At 35.5% G+C, this 21,767-nt stretch overlaps 1 long non-coding RNA gene across 1 annotated transcript; it reads right to left on the reverse strand.

Moving 5' to 3' along the window:
- Positions 1–663: 663 nt before the first annotated feature.
- Positions 664–8,661, reverse strand: LOC126718696 (uncharacterized). The gene is made up of 2 exons (XR_007653020.1): positions 7,873–8,661; positions 664–1,877 (listed from the first exon to the last, which is right to left on the reverse strand). It is a non-coding gene; the product is annotated as an uncharacterized LOC126718696 (long non-coding RNA).
- Positions 8,662–21,767: the final 13,106 nt, after the last annotated feature.

Genomic DNA, 21,767 nt, shown 5'->3' on the forward strand with positions numbered 1-21,767 from the left:
ACTTTCTCTCTATTTTTCTTGAATTGAATTGATTGTATTAGTGTCACAATTTCAACCTTCTCTTTGCGCTTAAATATCTTTGTTTACCTTGTACAATTAAAAGTTGTTCGTGTTTTATAGGTGAAGTTGTATCCTTGTTATATTAATGACTCTGAGTTTGCAAATGCATTGGTCGACTGAATTCTGAGGATTCCAGTTTTCAGCAAATTGCTAGTCCTGAAGCCAATCAAGAATTTCACAAAAATACTGTTTCCAAGATGAACTCATCAAGCTTTGGGGCTATTCTCTATAGCCCAAGTGACTTCCCAGATGCAAGACCGGGTCGTAGTTTTAGAACTTGAATTCATATGTTACGTATGAAAGTACAGCTCAATAAAATGAGGCACTAGAATTTTTTTGACAACCAATTTTATCTCTAAAAAGGGATACTCAAGTGGACAGGACATGTACAAATTAGACTACATTGATGGAAATTGACAAGGCAAAGTCAATACAATATGACATAAGCATCCATTATATAAAAGATTAACAAAGCAATTAATGTTTCCAATATACTGTCACAAAAACCAGCAATTACTACTTCAAACATTTTAAGTAGTCTTATTTGTGATTTAGATTTTATTATGAGAAAAGCCATGTCAATACGTATAACTTGATTACATATTAACTAAGAAAGCAAAATAAGAATAAACTTATTACTTTTGTATCACAAGGTTTCAATTACCAGATACCATTGTAGTAAGGAGTAGATGTTGTTCTTTGACATGGTGGACTCAGCTAACCAGTTACCAACTATTTTTACAACAGTAACTTTACAAAGAACCAGGTCAAGTAAGGGAATTCCAATACTAGGAGCTAGTGCAGGGACATATCTGCAAAGTTTGAGGAGGCTGGTGGTGTTGATCTTATAGTGTCGTACAACTCAGGTCGCTTTCACATGGCCGGAAGGGGCTCCTTAGCTGGCTTATTGCCTTTTGCTGATGCAAATGCTATAGTACTTGACATGGCCAATGAAGTGTTACCAGTAAGTTTCAACTGCTTGCTTGAATTAAAAGTTGTTTATTAGGAAGCTTTTTATTAAATCATCTGGAAACATTGTCTTAAACTTCTGCTAACTTTCACTTACGTGACTAAGCATTTATTCAAACTACAGTTCAAAATTTTGGTAGTAAAAGGAGTTGAGGGAACTAAGAGTCACCATGTAATATAAGAGGAACAGTGGATCATCACCAGTTTATGGCAATTTTAACCAACGTCTGACTCAAGAGAAACGTTTGAATCCTATGAATCAAGAACTTGATATTTGTTGAATTTTTCAGATCATAAGAGAAGAGTTGAACATCCTTCTTCTAAGCTGTAATTTATACCAAAAGTTCAATCAATTGGATTCAGACGGTAAAGGTAATATGTTTCAATATGAGATTATTTGGTCAATTATCAACATTTTATTGGCCTAAAAGATTTGGTTGATATATTTATTTTAACTCTTATTTCTGTCTCAGTTATCTTCTATATTTATGGGATGATCAATATAACTTAAAATAAACTTGGAAAAACCTGCTTGGTTATGTTTCTAAAAGTCAATTTCTGCTCCCCTTTTTTGTAAAATTTGTTACTGACATGGAGCTTACAAGCATGTAAAGGTGGTGAAGAGGGTACCAGTTCTCGCTGAAGTCTGTTACTGATCCTTTTCGCCGAACGGATTACTTCCTAAAGCTGGTGGAGTCAATTTGATCCTCTGGGGCGCAAAATTTTCCAACTGTTGGGCTCTTTGATGGTAATTTCATACAAAATCTTGAAGAAACAGGAATGGGATATGGGTATGCCCTCACAGAAATTTTTGCCCTCATTTATACCATTATGGTGTATTTTTGTGCCTATTAAAATAATAATAAAAATAATTTGAATACATCAATGTTACAAAAAGAAAAGAAAAAAAACACGCAAATACATAAAGTATTACAATTTTTTTTTCTACTGACAAAGGGATAAAGAAAAAAAAGGGACTAATGGCATATAAAGTAGGAACTTAGAGTTCTAAAATGAGTGTAATAAAGTGAGAGAGAGTCTAAAATAAGAGAGAGAGAGAGAGAAAGTGAGATAAAAGGAGAGCAAAATTGTTGTGACACTAAAGCCAAAGAGAGCATAACTACCATTACCACTAAAGAGAACTAACGACTATAATATTTCTCTGAGTACCATTTTTAAAGGAAAAATAAAATTATGGATTATTTTTGTTGAATGGGTGAACGAGTTACAAACAAATTTGAATGATTAGAGGTTTTTATCTTTTTGTTTTTAATAGGCTTTTTGTTAAGTAATTTATTCACTTGTTGTTTGTTTGAGTTATTTTTGTTGTTATTTGGCCTAAATGTTATTGATGTAATTTAAGCATTTGTTTTTGTTGAAGGGGTTAAGAATTATATTTAAGGGCCAAAATGATTTTTGGTGTAATAATATGTCCACAAATTTTTTAAATAAATTTTATGTGAAAAGCTATTATTGATAGGTAAAAAAATTATGTTACTATTGAATCCATATTGAATCAAAATTATAATTAGTAATTACTTAATATATAAGATTTGCTGTGAAATTATTATGAAAATATTGTGGATGTAGTATTATACTTTATCAACATATTTTTATTAGAAATGTCACAATATGTTGGTTATATTTTTATTAGACTGGTTACAATATGTTAGTTTAGCAAGTATATATGTATATATGACAAGTGGCTGAGTATCTAACAATACATTTTGATAAAAAGCTTGGAAGTGATAAAAAATGAAAGCTTTAACATCATAAAGTCAAGAGAAAAAGAAAGCATTGCAAAGAAAGTAAAGAAAACAAAGAATGTACGTGAAAAACCCTTAAATATTGATGAACAACCACAGGTGAGCAAGGGGGAATATCCCTTACTATTTCAATCTCTCTATTATGTGAAAAATGGAAGTTTCCTTGTACAATGATGGTGCTCTTCCTAAAAGAGAGGTCTTTTCTCTACCTCACTTCCTTACAAACTTTCTACTCTTTTCCCTAATGTTCTCTCCGGGTTCTTGCCCTAATGGTCCAGCAACATGTTCCTCTTACAGTCCGAGGAATGTTGCCAAGTACAAAAGACAGGTGTCAAACCATGATTCCTCTATTTGAATCCTAATACTGCTATTGTACTATGTAGTGGCTGTAGGAGAGAGAGTGAGCACGCCGAAGTCAAGGTAGCAATGTAGAGAGTGACCTTACCACTATGTGGAAAGCAATCCTTGAACAAGAAAATGGACATCAAAAGCATTGAGAGTGATGCACATGTCCTTAACAGTGGTCCAACACAAGCACAACCAATAAATAAGGGGATTTCATAGCCTCTAACCACACTAGGAGTCAATATCTTCTTTTTGTGAGTGCTGGGTGTCTATATCAAATGCAAATCTCACTCTTTCCCAAGATGGTCACACCGTTGGCATGGACCAAAGATCCTTTACCCCAGCCAACATTTCCTCTCTTTTTGCTCACAGTCATTTCACATGTAGAGTCTAAATTCAGTCATGTCAACATTCCACATGTGGGTTGGTATACTGTGCAATATATATTTTTTCAATTTGGGATTTTTTTTTCCATCTTTATATTAATTTTCTGAGGGTTTTTTTTTTTTTTTAATTACCAAATTCGAAATTCCAGTCTAAACTAAAATTTGTGGTGTATTTGTTTTCTTCAAAAATCTAGGGGGGTTGGCAAGTATATTTTGCAAATAATTTATGAATTTGTTAAGATTGTAAGAAGGAAATTCAAAAAAATCAGTGGCCCCCCCGACCCCCACTAGCTCTGCCAGTACTCTTCTTTGGGATTATCTTCTCTCTCACACCAGAACTGAACTAAAAAGTTCGAAATTTCCTCCTTAAGAATATGGCCTGCAATAACTATTAGGATATAAAAGAATCAAAACAAAACAAAAAAAAAAAAAAAAAAGTCGAATATTTTGCAAACATATAAAATATAAATAAATTCTCTAACTTAATAAAATTTCATAAAACTATCTCACTATCAATGAGATCTAAAAGTTGCTTTCCAATTAAGTCCGCAATATTAAATTGTGAGATTTCAAATCTAGTAGCACCTCCCAGTATGTTACTTGGAATGATGATTCAATTCCTTAAAGTCCTTAGTAAAATATCTCTAAAACTGTTTAGAAATCCAGTATTCTTATCCCAAACAAGATATGTCTCCTCGTCAAAAAACTTTGAAAATCCTTCTCCCTTCCACTTAAGGTAGTTTATTTTATAGAACTCATTCTCAGGTAGAAAACCAAATAACTTAACACCACTTTCCTTTGCAAGTTGGATATCACAACCCATTGTTGAGAACAAATTTACCACCATATTACAGTGTTTGCTAATCCATTCAAACCTTGCACTATAACCCTTCCCCTCAAGTAATTCATCCCATAGCTTTTTTAGGGTTTTGTCAATCTCTGTATCCTTCAAAACCTTATTTGGAACAAGATTTTGAGGGATATAGAGACTATACAACTAAATATGAAAATCCTTCAAGCCATATTGACCTATAACTAACTTCGCCTATCGGCACATGGCCTTCACATCAACTCCACAATGTCGACAATATCTTCTTTTCTTTTTTATCAATAAAAGAGCATGATGAACCACAACATAGTGGGTAGTAAGCTTGATTGACCACTACAAGCCCGGTACATGTCAACTTATTTCCCGAATTTGCTCGGTATCTTTGCACCGCAGCATCCTTAAAAGATAAGAAGAATCTCCCAAAATCCCTCGGAATTTGCAATAGAAGGCAAATAGCATGTGTAAGACTTTTTAAGCCTAAAAAATAAAACAAACTTCATTGACAAAATATGTAAGAAAAAAGAGGGAAAAAGAGAAGAAGCCCACAATGTGTGCTAGAAGCAACAGGGAAAAAACTAGGTAATAATCAAAGTACAAAAATGAAGCATATCTTGTAAAGAAAAATCAAGCATATCATAGGTGTTTTTACTTTTATTTCTTTACATGATATGCTTAATTTTTGTACTTTGATATATATATATATATATATATATATTTTTTTTTTCAGGCTCAAAAAGTCTTACACGTTGTTTGCCTTTTATTGCAAATCTGAGAGATTTTGCTAAATGCTTCTTATCTTAAGGATGCTGTGGTGAAGAGATATCGAGCCAATTCGAGAAAAAAGTTGGCTGGTACCGAGCTTGTAGTGGTCGATCAAGCTTGCTACCCATTATGTTGTGGTCCATCGTGGTTTTCTATCGATAATATATATATATATATATATATATATATATTGAGGACATTGTGGAGTTGGATGTGAAGGCCACCTGCCAATGGGCAAAGTTACAGATCAATATGGATTTAAGGATTTTCATATTCAATTGGATATGCTCCATATCCCTCAAAATCTTGGTCCAAATAAGGTTTTGAAGGATATAAAAATTGACAAAACCCTAAAGAAACTAAGAGATGACTTAGTTGAGGGGAAGAGTTATAGTGTAGAGCTTGAATAGATTAGCAGACACTGTAATACAGTAGCAAATTCGTTTGCAACAATGTGTTGTGATATCCAACTTGCGAAGGAAAGTGGTGTTAAGTTACCTGGTTTTCTATCTAAGGAGTTATATAAGATGGACTACCCTAAGTGAAAAGGAGAATGATTTTTAGAGTTTTTTTGATGATAAAACGTATCGTATTTGAGATAAGAATACTGAATTTCCAAATAATTTTATAGATATTTTGCTAAGGACTTTCAGGAATAGAATTATCATTCCAAGTAACATATTAGGAAGTGCTACTAGATTTGAAATCCCACAATCTAATATTGGATCTCATTGATGGTGAAATAGTTTTATGAACTTCTTTTAATTTAGAGAATGCCCAATACATTCATTCAGGCAGTATGATTAGCTCCTTTCCTAGGCCTAAGCTACATTCTCCAAATGGGAGATTTAGGTTGGATTTCATACTGCTGGCTAACTACACAAATTTGAATGTACTTATAGTTTTATCCAATGAATCGTTTCAAAATATATGGTATGCAAATCCAGGCATTCCTATTGTTAACGACTCTGACAAGGTTATTTTGGAAAACAAGGATGGAGCATTGAGAATTAGGCGCCAATTAGGTGGGATTCCTATTAAGCTATGCTCTTTCACTACCAATAAGACTGTCGCTACTTTATTGGATTCTGGCAATGGATCTACAAAGCGGGTGTTATGGAAAAGTTTTGATCATCTGGACTTCGTGCTTATACAAGGAATGAAATTAGGGATCAACCACAAAACTCGTCAAAATTGGTCACTCACATCACGGTTAACTTTGAATATCATAAACCCAAAGGAATCAAGCACAGAAACATTGTGTAGACCAACAATAGCCATTTATCTAAACCAAAACTAAAAATATTTCACCCCATTCACTTAAAAATGCAAAATAGGCACACTCACACAGAGCAACTATAAGCAGATGATTCCTTCTAAAATCGGATCATTGCATCTGCATCATCCTCATGGTCATCATCATTGTGGATCTTAGCTACACAACAGCAACGAATTACAATCATCGAACTGACCCACTAACATTAATCACAGGAGTGATTGATTTTGCCAATGATTTTTCTGCATCAAATTAGGAAACGGTCATTTTTACTATATTCTAACCCCAACTAACACGTCAAGTCAAAATCACAAATAATTCCAATGTCAATTCCTTAAAAACAAAGATTTTACCAAGCAGCTACCTAAATTTCAATGATTTGAAAACCACTACTACCAAAAAACCTATTCAATTCCTCAATGCCTCTGTTTGGTAGCCAAGAAAATGAAAAGTATAATAAAAAAAAAAAAAACAAAATCTTCAGCATCTGATTTTCCATAAATAGGAATCCCAGGTAGAACAACCTCCACCAAATTAAGCCTGACACAACTATTTACCCTACTCAACCGTGACATTCAAATTTTTAGAATCCCCAAAATGAGATTCAAACTCGTTTTTTTCCATTACTATTTTTTTCACCCTTCGCAGCAACTAAAAATAAACAACATACTAAATCTGCATCAAGAACTCAGTCATCAAATCAACTCAAAAAAAAAAAAAAAAACAAAAAACAAAAAAAAAAAAAAACAAAAAACAAAAATCACAAATCTCCTTCAAAACAAAAAAGAAGAAGAAGAACGTGAAACACACAGAGTTGAAAAAAACAGAGCCTAAAAAGAAACATGTATGAGCCCTTCTATTTAAAAAGGTGGGCTGAAAGTTTACGAAAAAGAGATGGGTTTAAAGACAAAGGGGAAGGACCTGGGCTTGAACCCACAGCCTGGCCTCAAGTCATCCTCGGGTTGGGCCTAAATGCCAATGGAATAAGATCAAAACAAGGGTTTAGACCTAAATGAACTGAGGTCCCTTACGGAATGGGCCTAAAGCCCAACCCTCAACCCAAACTGACCCGAATAGGGGGTCTAGGTGTCCGGGCCAGGCCCAACTTTTTCCTAACCTTTCTCTAGAACCTTCTCTGTATCTTCACAGTTCACACGGCCCCACTTTCTCATCCTCTTCTCTATCCCTAACCTCTGAAGCTTTCTCAACAGACTCCCATGGCCGCCTCTCAAGCTTCATCACTGGTTCACCCTTCACCAAGACTCTCACTGAGCTCTCTTCCTCCCACTCTAAACATCAAACGCTCTCTCTCATGAATTCATTTTATGATTTCATGAAAGTTTCAGGTCAAAATACAATTTGGAAAACATTTGGAGGTTGAAATGAAATTTTGGTAAAACAATTTAACCTCTCTTCGCTCTAAGCCTTCAGCCACCATGATACATGCTCACCAAAGCACAAAAAAGCTCGATAGCTTACCTTATGTGAAGCACGTGTTCTTCACGCGCCTCAAGCCACGAACCCACGCTCCACCACAGCCATAGTTCTCGATCGATCCGTGATATCCTTGGCCTCCACACCATCGATCCATCAATCACGCGCCGTTTGGGGCTCTCATAGTAGCTAGATCGGGATAGAGGGAGAGTTTGAGAGTTAGGGTTTGGGGAAATCGGACAGAGAGAAGTGTTTGGCTCGGGTTTAAGCCGAGAGAGAGAGAGAGAGAGAGAGAGAATGTGCCATCGGTGTGTTGGGTTATTTGAATTGAAAGTTCAACAAGCCCAGTCCTCCATCTCACCGCCGACCTAAGCTCTCTCCTCACCCATTCCGTCCAAACTCAAAACCAGACACCACAACCAAAAACCCACTACCAGAGACTAATGAAAGAGATAGACTAACAGAAAATCAAGATTGGCACACCGAAACTCAAGATCGACTGCAACTGGAAACCCAAAACCAACCGAAACTCAAGATTGGTACCATCACTGAAAACCCATGGCCGCCGAAACTCAAGCTCACCTGTCTTTATTGTTGCATGTGTAAACTCTAAGAGATGAAAAAAATGATGCGAACTGCAAATTTGGAAGTTGCAGTGACAGTGAGGAAACAAATGGGAGAAAAGTGAGCTGAAGAAGAAAAAAATGACGGGTAGAAGTACATGCTGTATAGATTCTTTAAACAATATGTGGTGTAGATTTAATCTTGGAAAGGAGAGTCTTGGGGAAATAAATGTTTTTTTTTTAATCTTAAATAATAAAATGTTGATATTTGTTTCAATTCTATTGCTATTTTACTTGATAGTTTCTATCTTTTAAATTTTTAATCAATGAGATTTTTTTTTTAGCAAAAAAAATATGATTGCTTTTTTTTTTAATGGTTTTTCATCGTTAAGACATTAATTTGACTTAAATTTACAACTACTTGCCTCCAATATTGAAAAAAAAAAAAAATGATATGACTATCTCCCCAACCATTCAATTAAAAATTGTAATTACCAACACTTGAGTTAGTGGCAATAGCAGTGGTAATTGCGATTACTTTGGCAGTGGAGGTAGTGGTGGTGATTGTGGTTAAAATGGTAGTGATTGTGATGGTTGTTTATTGTAGTAGATATATTATTTTATTATTATAGATATATTATTTTATTTTGTTGTTTATATTATTTTATTGAGTTGAAAACTAAAATAAAAACATCAATGTTAGGTGTTTTGTAAAATAAAAAGGTAAAATAAATAAAATAGTTTTTTGTGGTATAAAATAACTAAATTTATAACTCCAACGATGTAGATACTTTAACTATATAAAAAGAGCTCCTTCTAAAAAAAAAAAAAAAAAAAAAAAAAAACCAATGGCTCTATCTACAGTAGTCTTTGGTTTATTCAACTTGGTGAGGTATTTGCCTGAGCTGGCATTTTTTTTTTTTTTTTTTTTCCATAGTATGCTAGCCTTTTGGTTTATGCTCTTTCTGTTTTTTTCTTTTAAATATTTATATGTTCCAACATAATATTGATGTATTGACTCTAAATATTTTTACAATATTTTCACGATTATTGAGGTGTTAATTCTCTATTATTTAAAATAAAATAACAAAATATGAGATTAAGACCAAGTACAGTTGAAAACATATATATTGTGAAAATGCTATAACATGTTGTTGTTGTCACAATATTTTCACAATTGTTGAGAAATCAATTCCTTATAAATCAAAATAAAATAAATAAAAAGAAATGTCAAGTTCATAATATTTTCACAATAATTTCAAAACAAATCCTAAGTGGCAATGTATTATTAATGGATAAAAAAAAATGATATTAGTAATGAGCCTAGTTTAAAACCAGTATCAATTTGTCATCAAAAAATTGCTGTGAAAATATTGTGGAGGTAACATTTTTCTAAAATAAAATAATAAAATATCATATCAAGACCTATCATTGCTAAAAATAAAAGTATTGTGGAAATATTATGATATTTTTTTGCGCTCCTAGACTTTTTTTTTTTTATATTTTAGTCAAATTAGGTGAGTCAAAATTCATTATTTTACGCACTGTTTTTACGGCAATCTTTTTATTTTTTGTTTTTAATACACAATTTAAAGTGGTGGTCCCAATTTAAAACTAGTAGCAATTTACTGCCTAAAATTTGTTGTGAAAATATTATGGACGTAAAAAAATAAAATATCAGACTGAGACCTTCCATAGCTAGAAATAAAAGATATTGTGAAAATGTTTCATATTTTGTTGTGTTTCTAGGCTTCTTTTTTGGTTTAGAAAAATTTGCTGAGCCAAAATTCATTTTGTTCAATTGGCTTGTTTGTTTGTTTGTTTTTTTTAAATGCATAATTTAGAATCAATAACAATTTACCACTTAAGATTTATTGTGAAAATATTATAAACATAGTATTACTCTAAAATAAAATAATAAATTATTAGACTAGGATCCATCATAGCTAAAAAAAGTATTATAAAAATATCATGAAATTTTGTTGTGTTGCTAGACTTATTTTTTTTGGATTAGTTAGTTTGTTTAACCAAAATTCATTGTTTTATACACAATTTTCTTGGGCTACATTTTTTTTAACACATTGTTTAATGTTTAAAAAAAAAAAAAAACACACACACACACACACACACACACAGAGAATTTTACACACACAAAAAAAGAGGCAAAAAAGCACTCTCAACCTTTATATTTGGGTTAGTTTCATTCCTTCCCTAAACTAAAGTTGAAAATTTTCCTCCTTTATATTTTGTAAAAGAGCATATACCCCTACTATTACACTCTTAGATAAACCCTAACGAAATGATTTCTAAAATATTCTGTTGTGCAATGTATAAAATACACCCCCACTAAATTTTAATGTCCCAAAAATTTTCTTCGTGTATTTTGAATTTTATGTGGTAGTCATGCCTAGAAAGTGAGAATTGTGATATATGATGTTCTATTTGTTACATACCTAGAAAACACTAATTTATTAAGTTTAAATCTTCTGTACTTATACTTTTATCTAATGGAAACTTTGATGGCATATGTCTTTTGTTATTTTTTAATTTATTTTCTCGTCTAAAAGGGTTTTTTATATTAAAAATTAGGGATAATTACACTAAACCCACTTGAGATTTGGCCCGTTTTCACGTTGCCTACCTGTGGTTCAAAACTTATCACTTTGCCCACTTGTACATCAATCCGTTACCCCCCCCCCCCCCGCTACCCACCTCACCCGCAAACATTAGAAAAACACCATTTTATGCCAAATTAGAACATTACACGGATCAAACAACACAAACTCACTCTCTTTTCCTCACGAGCCCTACAAACGCGAAAAATCCATTCTGCATCTGATATTGACATACTGCTGCAAGTGTAAACCTAGACGAGCAATGGGTTGTTCGAGTGACTAAAATCCTGGTAAGAAATCAGTCACTGTTTGGGTTTTTACTTTGGGCTTATGGTTGTTTTTTTTTTTTTTTTTTTTTGAGTAATCAATCAATGGTCAATGTTACATGTAATGAAATGAGAATATTGGTCGTATTTGTTGATATTTATGAAAAATGTGACCACCTGTTCTTTGGATTTGTGTTTATTTATGGGCATTTTGTCTGTGGGCACTTTGTCTGTTGTGGTCATTGTGTCTCACAGTGGACCCAAGTTTCTATTAGGTTGAAATTTTTAGTATTTGCATGTGCTATTTAGTAAAACAGAATCAAAATTAAAAAAAAAAAAAAGCAGAAAATGTGGTCCCTTTGTGTGCGTTGCATCCCAAAAGCAAAAATGAAACATGCAACTGTTTACTCTTTTGCCTCTTTTGTTGTTTACAATTCTTTAATTGTTAATTGTATACGTGTCAACTGGTAATTTGTTATTGCAGATGGATGTTTAAGTGAAATTGGAGGTACATTATGGGGGTGCTTTTCTGTGGAACCCTAGTTTAGAGTACTTTGGTGGGAAAGTTGAAATAGTGTATAGGGATGCTGATTTGCTTAGTTATTTTGAAATAAAAGGTATATGTGAGGAATTGGGGATTGATGAACCGTGTAGGGTTCATTATTTAGGTCCTGGGGGTTAACTTAGAGCAAGACTTAAGGCTCATAGAAGATGATCAAAATGTGGAACCCATGTGGAAGCCTAATGAGGGAGGGCCAAGAGACACCATCATACTGTATGTGGAGAGTGGTAATGCTCCACTTGCAGTTGAAGTTCCTGATGGTGCAGGGGTTGGTGTAGGAGCTGGTGCAAGGGCTACTATAGGGGGTGCCGGGGCTGCTATAAGGGTGCAGGGGCTGGTGTAGGGGGTGGTGCAGGAGCTGCTACAAGGGGTGATGGTGTGGAGGAGGAGTTTGATTGGTTGAATGAAGGCCTGGAAGGAGAAGACTTTGCTGATGACATTTTTGGTGAGTCTTCTCCACCTTATGAGCCTAACACTGAGCCTAACACTGATACACCTCATCCAAACACTAATACACCTCATCCAAACACTGATACACATCAGCCAAACACAGATGCACTTGGCCCAAGCAATGTTCCTCCTCCAAACATAGATTTAGATGAAGAGTGGGCTGAACCAGCTTTAGAGGATGATATTGCAAGTGTGGATAGTTCTAATGATGAGCAGGGGCCTAGCAATTTAGAGTTCAATGAGAGAACTGATATGAAAAATGTTAGGTTGGCAAAAGGGATGAAATTCCCAAACTCCCAAGTGTTTAGGAAGGCTTTGAGGGAGTGTGATTCAGAATCACATTGATGTCAAGTGGAAGTTGAATGAGAAGAAGAAGATTTATGTACATTGTAAGAACAATTGTGGATGAAGGTGTTATGTCTCAATGGTGATTGGAGAGTGTACATTTGAGATCAAGACACTTTATCCTGAGTGTACCTGCCCCCTATCATTTAAAAATGGGCAAGTTACATCGGTGTATGTAGCAAAGAGGTATTTAGAGGATTTTGGTAAGAATCCTAATTGAGAGGTCTCAGGTGTTAAGCACCATGTGATGCAGAAGATTTCAGTTGATTTAAGTCTTAGTCAGGTGTATAGATCAAGGAAGGCAGCTAGGGGGCTGATTACTGGGAATGAAGAGGCTCAGTATGGCCTACTTAGAGATTATACAGAAATGATATTAAGGACAGATGTAGGAAGTAGGGTAATTCTGCAAACAGAGATGGAAAATAAGAATGCAGAGCCCAAGTTTAAAAGGATGTACATTAGGTACAATGCTCAGAAGGTTGGCTTTCTAGGTGGTTGTAGACCCTTTGTTGGGCTGGATGGATGCCACTTGAAGGGTAGGTTTGGTGGGCAATTATTGTCTGCCACTGCCAAGGATGGAAATGACAATATATTCCCAGTGACAATGGTTGTGGTTGAGCAAGAGAATAAGGATAGCTAGACCTGGTTCTTGGAGCAGTTTGCTAATGACATTGGCAGGCCAAATGAGCTCAATCTGGTATTCATCAGTGACAGGCAGAAGGTATTATCATCTAGCTCATGTTCATGACTTCATTACATGCTTACTTGCTAACATTGAATGCTTACTTGATTGCAGGGCCTTTTACCTGCAATGGAGACTCTATTCCCAACTGTGGAGCACAGGTATTGTGTGAAGCACATATACAACAACTTCAAGGTTAACCACAAGGGCATGGAGTTGAAGAGTGTACTGTGGAGGTGTGCTGGCACAACATCAGCCAGGGAATTTGAGAGAGGGATAGACCATCTTAAGAGTTTGGATGAAGAAACTTGGAAGTACCTGGCTGATATAGAGCCTGCATAGTGGACCAGATCCCACTTTTCTTCAAGAACTTTGACAGATTGTATGATAAACAATCTGAGTAAGAGTTTTAACTCTATGATTATGAAGGCTAGAGACAAGCTCATCTTATCAATGTTGTAGTGGATTAGAGTTAGGCTTATGAGCAGGCTATATATAAAGAAGACTGGCATAGAAAAGTATGGTGGCAATTTGTGTCCAAGCATACAAAAAAAGTTGGAGCAGTTAAAATTAGAGTGTAAGAGTTTTTGTGCAGTTCCTTCTAGGAGGTTTGTGTATGAGGTTGACAATGAGAGGGAAAGGCATGTGGTGGACTTGGTAAATAGGACATGCAATTGTAGAGTATGGGACTTGACAGGAATCCCTTGCAAGCATGGACTTGCAGCCATTTTTGTGAATCATGAGAAACCAGAAGACTACACCCATCCATGCTACTACAAGGATGCTTATGTGGAGACAAACAAGACACCCGTACCTCCCATGCCTGGCCAGTCTAAGTGGATGTTAAGTGGCTAACCCAAGCCTGTTGCACCTACTGTTTATAAGCCACCAGGCAGGCCACCCATGAAGAGGAAGAGAGATGCTGATGAGCCGAACCCTTATAAGGTGTCTAGAGGAAACAAGCCAGTGAGGTGTGGAAGGTGTCAATAGGAAGGGCACAATGCAAGGGGATGCAAGGCTAATGTCACTGGTGAGACAGCATGGGAAAGGAGGCAGAGATTGCAGAAAGGGAAATCTGTAAGTTTTTACAAATTTTTTTTTATTCAAATGCAAAATTCCAATAACTGACACTGTAAAAACATGCTCATATTTGGTTGAAAGGAAGTGGAAGGTCTTCTACACACAGACAAGGATCCCAGGCCCCATCTTCATCACAGACCCAATCCTCAGCTCAGCCCCCACCAACACATTAGCCTTACACTATGGCCTCATCCAACCAGGCAGTAGGGTCACAGCCACAAGTTCTAGCTCCACAGCCACAAGCTCCATGGTTAGGGTCACCAGCTCCATGGTCACAAAACCCAAGTCAATGGTACTCTTCAGACTTTAGGTACACAGTTAGAGGAGTTCCTAGGTTCTCTTCAAGCCAGCCAACACCACACACCCCTGCAGAAACATGGGACAGTAGAGCACTATCATCACAGGTACTGTAGTGTTAGGTTTGATGTTTTATTTATAAAACTGTGATGCTGGTAGCTAACATGTGAATTCTTGTACTTTGTAGCCTACAAGACCACCTGCTACCAGAGGAGCTACTTTGAGAGGAAGGGGTGATGCAGCTAGAGCTCAGAAATGTAGAACAAGAGGTGGAAAGGCCAGCTGTGGTGGGAGAGGCAAGGGCAGGGGCAGGGGCAGGGGCAGTAAATGAAGACTAAGTCAAGACACTTTTGTTGCTATGTATAATGTATTAAGGTTATGTAGTGTTAGGGTTTTATGTAGTTTGTAGACAATGGCAGGGCAGACAATGGCAAGACACTTTTTTATATAATTGTTCAAATACTTTTTGTATTTTTGTAAGTTTTGTAAACATTGGGCAGCTGCAACTGTTTTGGTTGTTGTACCAAATGCCTTATATGCCTTATATTTACTGGTGGTTGATGAAAGACTATTCAATGCCACCTTAAAATATGTATACAATTTCCCAACTTAATGACAGGTGTTCGGAATTATTGTTATGATTATTGCAGTTTGTCATATGAGTTATTATTATATGAGTTTGTTTATGTGTGCAGGGTGTATGTGTTGAATAGCAGGTGTATGTGTTGAATTTGTTGTCTTTTCTTGCAAGTTGACAGATTGTCATGCACTTTAAATTCACTTTCAACACAATTGTCTTCACATAATGCACTTTATGCACAAACCAACATAGCTCACAACATCCAACAAAACACCAACACCAACAGCTCACAGCTCACAAGTAGCCAATTCACTTTAAACAAAAATACCAACAGCATCTAACATAAATAACACTGTATCTTAAAAAAGCTTATATTATTAAGTGGCTTCAAGCCAATAGCATCTACCACCTTACATAGTTTTCATTCTCAAAAAATTCTTTCACAGTTCTATTACAATACAATTGAGGACCAGCTTATATTACAACCCATCAGGCAAACTTAATCTCATCATTCCAACATTTTCACTTGAGCCAAAACATGAAAACAATATAACCAAAAAAAAAAAAAAAATACCATGACAGAATTAGTGCAATTCTGCACTTTCTCTCTTGCTTTAAAGCTCTCACTGCTATCTCCTTGGCTTGAACAGAGGAAGCTCGAAACTTTCTCTCCCTCTTAATGGCTTTTGCTGCCCTGTTTTGAGCAATTTCTGCCATTTGGGTAGGTTCTGCTGCTACCTGGGTAGTTTTTGCTGCTGCCTGGGTAGCTTCTCTTTCCCTTTCACGTGCAAGTTGTAGCTCACTCCGCAATAAATCTAGCTTTTGTTGCACCAAATGGGCAGCTTCATTCCCACGCATACAAGTGGGATTATCAATCCATCTAAAGAAAGGGCACTTGGGACCAATCTGTTCATAAATTGAATTGAACACATCACATTCCAATCTCATATGAATTAGCTAGATTAAGTAAAAAGTATACTTACCTTATATCGGCTACAACCCAGAAACCTTCTCCCAAAATTATCCACTGTCAGACTTGTTCTCAGCACATAGGTCTCAATGGCTTTTGCTGCCCTGTTTTGAGCAATTTCTGCCATTTGGGTAGGTTCTGCTGCTACCTGGGTAGTTTTTGCTGCTGCCTGGGTAGCTTCTCTTTCCCTTTCACGTGCAAGTTGTAGCTCACTCCGCAATAAATCTAGCTTTTGTTGCACCAAATGGGCAGCTTCATTCCCACGCATGCAAGTGGGATTATCAATCCATCTAAAGAAAGGGCACTTGGGACCAATCTGTTCATAAATTGAATTGAACACATCACATTCCAATCTCATATGAATTAGCTAGATTAAGTAAAAAGTATACTTACCTTATATCGGCTACAACCCAGAAACCTTCTCCCAAAATTATCCACTGTCAGACTTGTTCTCAGCACATAAGTCTCAATGGCTTTTGCTGCCCTGTTTTGAGCAATTTCTGCCATTTGGGTAGGTTCTGCTGCTACCTGGGTAGTTTTTGCTGCTGCCTGGGTAGCTTCTCTTTCCCTTTCACGTGCAAGTTGTAGCTCACTCCGCAATAAATCTAGCTTTTGTTGCACCAAATGGGCAGCTTCATTCCCACGCATACAAGTGGGATTATCAATCCATCTAAAGAAAGGGCACTTGGGACCAATCTGTTCATAAATTGAATTGAACACATCACATTCCAATCTCATATGAATTAGCTAGATTAAGTAAAAAGTATACTTACCTTATATCGGCTACAACCCAGAAACCTTCTCCCAAAATTATCCACTGTCAGACTTGTTCTCAGCACATAAGTCTCAATGGCTTTTGCTGCCCTGTTTTGAGCAATTTCTGCCATTTGGGTAGGTTCTGCTGCTACCTGGGTAGTTTTTGCTGCTGCCTGGGTAGCTTCTCTTTCCCTTTCACGTGCAAGTTGTAGCTCACTCCGCAATAAATCTAGCTTTTGTTGCACCAAATGGGCAGCTTCATTCCCACGCATACAAGTGGGATTATCAATCCATCTAAAGAAAGGGCACTTGGGACCAATCTGTTCATAAATTGAATTGAACACATCACATTCCAATCTCATATGAATTAGCTAGATTAAGTAAAAAGTATACTTACCTTATATCGGCTACAACCCAGAAACCTTCTCCCAAAATTATCCACTGTCAGACTTGTTCTCAGCACATAAGTCTCATATGTACACAAATGCCCACGTAAACCTGAGTAATTTCCACTCGAAGAAGACATCGATTATCAACTTCCTATGAATCAACGCTATCATCAAAACTTGAAACTCCAACTCAGAACCATAAAGCAAAAATGCCGTACCTAGTGATGATCTATCTTCGAATATTCAACGACTCAAGACAACCCAAAGTCAGAACCTCACCCTCACACGAAAGCACGATCAGAAAAATCAAAACCGCAGCATTACAGGGATTTTCGCGTTTGTAGGGCTCGTGAGGAAAAGAGAGTGAGTTCGTGTTGTTTGATCCATGTCATGTTCTAATTTGGCATAAAAGGGTGTTTTTCTATCGTCTGAGGGTGAGGTGGGTAACGGGGGAGGGGGGGGGGGTAACAGATTGATGTACAAGTGGGCAAAGTGATGAGTTTTGAACCACAGGTAGGCAACGTGAAAACGGGCCAAACCTCAGGTGGGTTTACTGTAATTATCCCTAAAAATTAAGTAAGTTAAACATCATATTAGTTATGCTCATAAAATATGATAATAAAGAAAGAAGTATGGATAGCAAAATATTCATTGTAGACGATTGCAGGTATTTCATTTGATTAAGAGTTTCAATCGTAGCATAAATTATCATTCATTGCGAAATTTTATATATTGTGACAATATTTTATCAAAACTTAGTTGTTTATTGTTAGAAGATAATGACATTCATTATGATTCTTAGTAGAATTTTTTAGTGAGTAAATATTACATCTAGCAAATAGGTTTTAAGAAATTTTCATAGTAAATAGATATTCATATGTTAAATAGCTATTCTAAATTTAAATATACATAACTTTGTACTTTCCAAAAAAAAAAAAAAAATTACATCTTACTAAAATGCAGCACATGCCTTGCACCTGTATTCCAAACTAGTTTTTTTAAAAAACATATAAACATACCAAACACAATTATGTTTTTTTCAAATTTGAAAATATGTTATTAGAAATATGGTAACAAAGACATTTTTTGCATTATGAGTATTTTAAACTTGTGTTTTCACAACACTTTTTAACTATAATTTTCACATCATTTTAAACATCGATACTTGAACACTACTGCCAAACAATCCCTTATTGTGGCATATATAAACACCTAGAAGATGAAAAAAAAAAAAAAAAACCAAATTCTTTACAAGATTTTTTGAGGTAGAGTTGACAACATGGAATTTATAACCCTGTTGCAAATTGAAGCCAAAGAAAACCAGTCACAATCCCATACCTGAAAACTATCATAATAGATCTTCAAGGGAACTTTGAAACTCACAGTGCCCTTTCTTCTTATCTGTGGACCACAACCATCATCTTAGTCAATAGAAACTCATTTAGACCTAGAAACAAACAGTATTACAACTTATAGTGGAACTTTGAAACTCACAGTGCCTTTCCTTCTTATCTATGGACCACAACCATCATCTTAGTCAATAGAAACTCATTTAGACCTAGAAACAAACAGTATTACAACTTATAGTTTCAATTGCAGTCATCAACCTTTCTTCTTCGTTTTTTTTTTTTTAATTCCTTTCTATTTTGTGCTTTTAAGTCAATATTATAGAATAATTAGAGAAATCGTTCGCTTAAGAAAGTGAGTTAGAAGTTACAATATTATTAAGCTTAAGGAGGTACTTCAATGCTTTAAGTTTCAATCTTCAACAAAATGCTCTGAATCACTACACGAGAGAAAGTGGTCACAGGAAAAGAGAAAACTCGTGAAACCAATATCATTTCATCCCATGTACAAAACCTTAAAGTGAGATAAAGTCTATAGTTCAATTATACTTTTTTTGTGATAATTTGATAGTTACAATGAGAGATTGAGGATTTGAACGCTGGATGTCTCAATTGAAAACACTAAGAAATGTCAATTGAGATACAAGGCTCTTGCATATAGTCCAATTATACATGTCAAACTTTTGTATTTAAAACAAAAGCTTATATTCATGATGAAAATAAAATAGTTGACAATGAAACTGACATTTAACAAAAATTCGATTCCTTAATATCTTAAAACCAACCTTCAACTTGTATATATAAATATGACAAAATGTGTGATCAGTGTGCTTATACTTGTATATATGAATGTGACAAAAAGTGTGGCCAATGTGCATATACTTGTATATATGACTCTGGCAACAAATTGTGTGCTTTATTGTTTGCTGGGTCATGTTTTGCACGCTAATCATATTTTTTGACACATTCATATATAGAAGTATATGACCACTAACCATAATTTTTGTCACATTTATACGTACAAGTATATGCACACTGACTTCATTTTTTGACACATTCATAAATAGATGTATATGCACACTAATCATATTTTTTGTCACATTTATACATACAAGTATGCACACTGACCACATTTTTTGCCACATTCATAGACACAAGTATATAAACACTAACAACACGTGCCACATTCATATATACAAATATACGCACACCATCCACACATTTTGCCACATTCATATATACAAGTATATTCACACTGATTAAAGCTTGTGGTGTTTGCATTCTATTGCAAATCAAAAGAAATCTTGGGATAAGAATACTAAATGTTAACTACCCAAGAAACACCTTGATATATAAATTGGAATGATGATTCTATTCCTGAAACTTTTTAGCAAAATATCTTCAAAACCGAATGGAAACCTAGTATTGATATGTCCCCTTATTTTATTATTAAAAAAAAAAAAAAAAAAACTCTAAAAATTTGCCTCCCTCCCACTTAGAGTAGTCCTTTCTATAGAAATCCTCTCCATGTACAAATTTTGATAAGCCAACACCATTTTCTTTTATGAATTGGTTATCACAATCCAATTTTGCAAATGAATTTGCCATTGAATTATTGTGCCTACTTCTTTTCTTTTCTTTTTTAAGTAAAATAAAATAACACTTGTAATATTTCAATACAACTCTGCTAATCACATTTTTAGTAAAAAAAACAAAAACACTTATATAATAGGGATATTTTTAGTAAAAAAGCAACACTTATAAGGACAGATATGTAATTCAATTTTTCTAAGTTTCATAAGTCTTGAACCTAAGCTACAACCACAGCATTCTCAGCAACACCATCTTCTTACTCTTCCACTTCACCATTTTCTTCCTCTTCCACTTCGCAGTAGATGGCCGCAATCCTCCGTCTGGCCAAAAAATAGGCACTTCTCCTACTTGGTCATCTAACAACAAATCTGGGTATTCTACAACGCCTCGGAATCGCTGCAAGAACGTCCTCAGCTACTGCCACTGCAAGAGCATCCTCAACCACAACCACTGCCATTGCATTCCCTTCCTCAGCCACCACCGCTGCATTCACTTCCACTACCACTACCACCGCATTCCCTTCCACTGCCACCACCACTTCATTCCCTTTCACTGAATTCACTTCCACTGCCTCTGCCACTGCATTCACTTCCACAACCACAACATTCCATGCCTCCTCAGCCCCAGCCACTGCATTCCCTACCTCTTCAGCCACAGTCACTGCATTCAATGACTCATCAGTCACTGCATTCCCTTCCTCCTCAACCACTGCATTCCTTGCCTCTTTAGCCACAGTCACTGCATTCAATGACTCATCAGCCACTACATTCTCTGCCTTCCTCAGCTTACATTGCTTAAGAATCTCTTCCCAAAATTTTAAAACTCTATAACTATTTCCGAGTGCCTTCACAAAATCCACATCTCAATTCATTTCACGTTCAAAGTCTCCCAACATACACTTCAATTAACTTTCCAAAACTCGCTTTTTCTTAGCGATAAGATGATCAACTCTTCCCTTCCAAAATGCTATAAGTTTGGACCCTTCTTCAGCAATAAGCCCTTCCAATTCAGCTTCCATATAACCAGAACTGATATAACCTAGAATTACTTTAAAATTTTGATATCTAGGGGCATCATTAAAAAACTGCTTGAAAACACAACCCGATTTGCATGCAATGGATTCACCTTGGCATACCAAACAAGCCATTCCATGCCTACTAATTCACTCTAAACCAACGTTATAATCTTTTCTCTTAAAAATCTCATATCTAATCTTCTGTAAAGTTTTATCAATTTTAGTACCTCTCAAAATATTATTTTGATCAAGCTTTTGGAGATAAGAGTGGTATCTAATTGAATATTAAAATCTTTCAATTGGTACCTATTTATAAACAATTTTTCCCATTCATATGTGGCATTCACATCCAATTCAAGAATGTTCACTGTACCAACTACAATTATTTTGGAGATTATTAAATGGTGAGATAATTTGATGAACTCTTTTTT

Source organism: Quercus robur, chromosome 3 (genome assembly GCF_932294415.1).
Source record: "Quercus robur chromosome 3, dhQueRobu3.1, whole genome shotgun sequence".
NCBI classification, from domain to species: Eukaryota; Viridiplantae; Streptophyta; class Magnoliopsida; order Fagales; family Fagaceae; genus Quercus; species Quercus robur.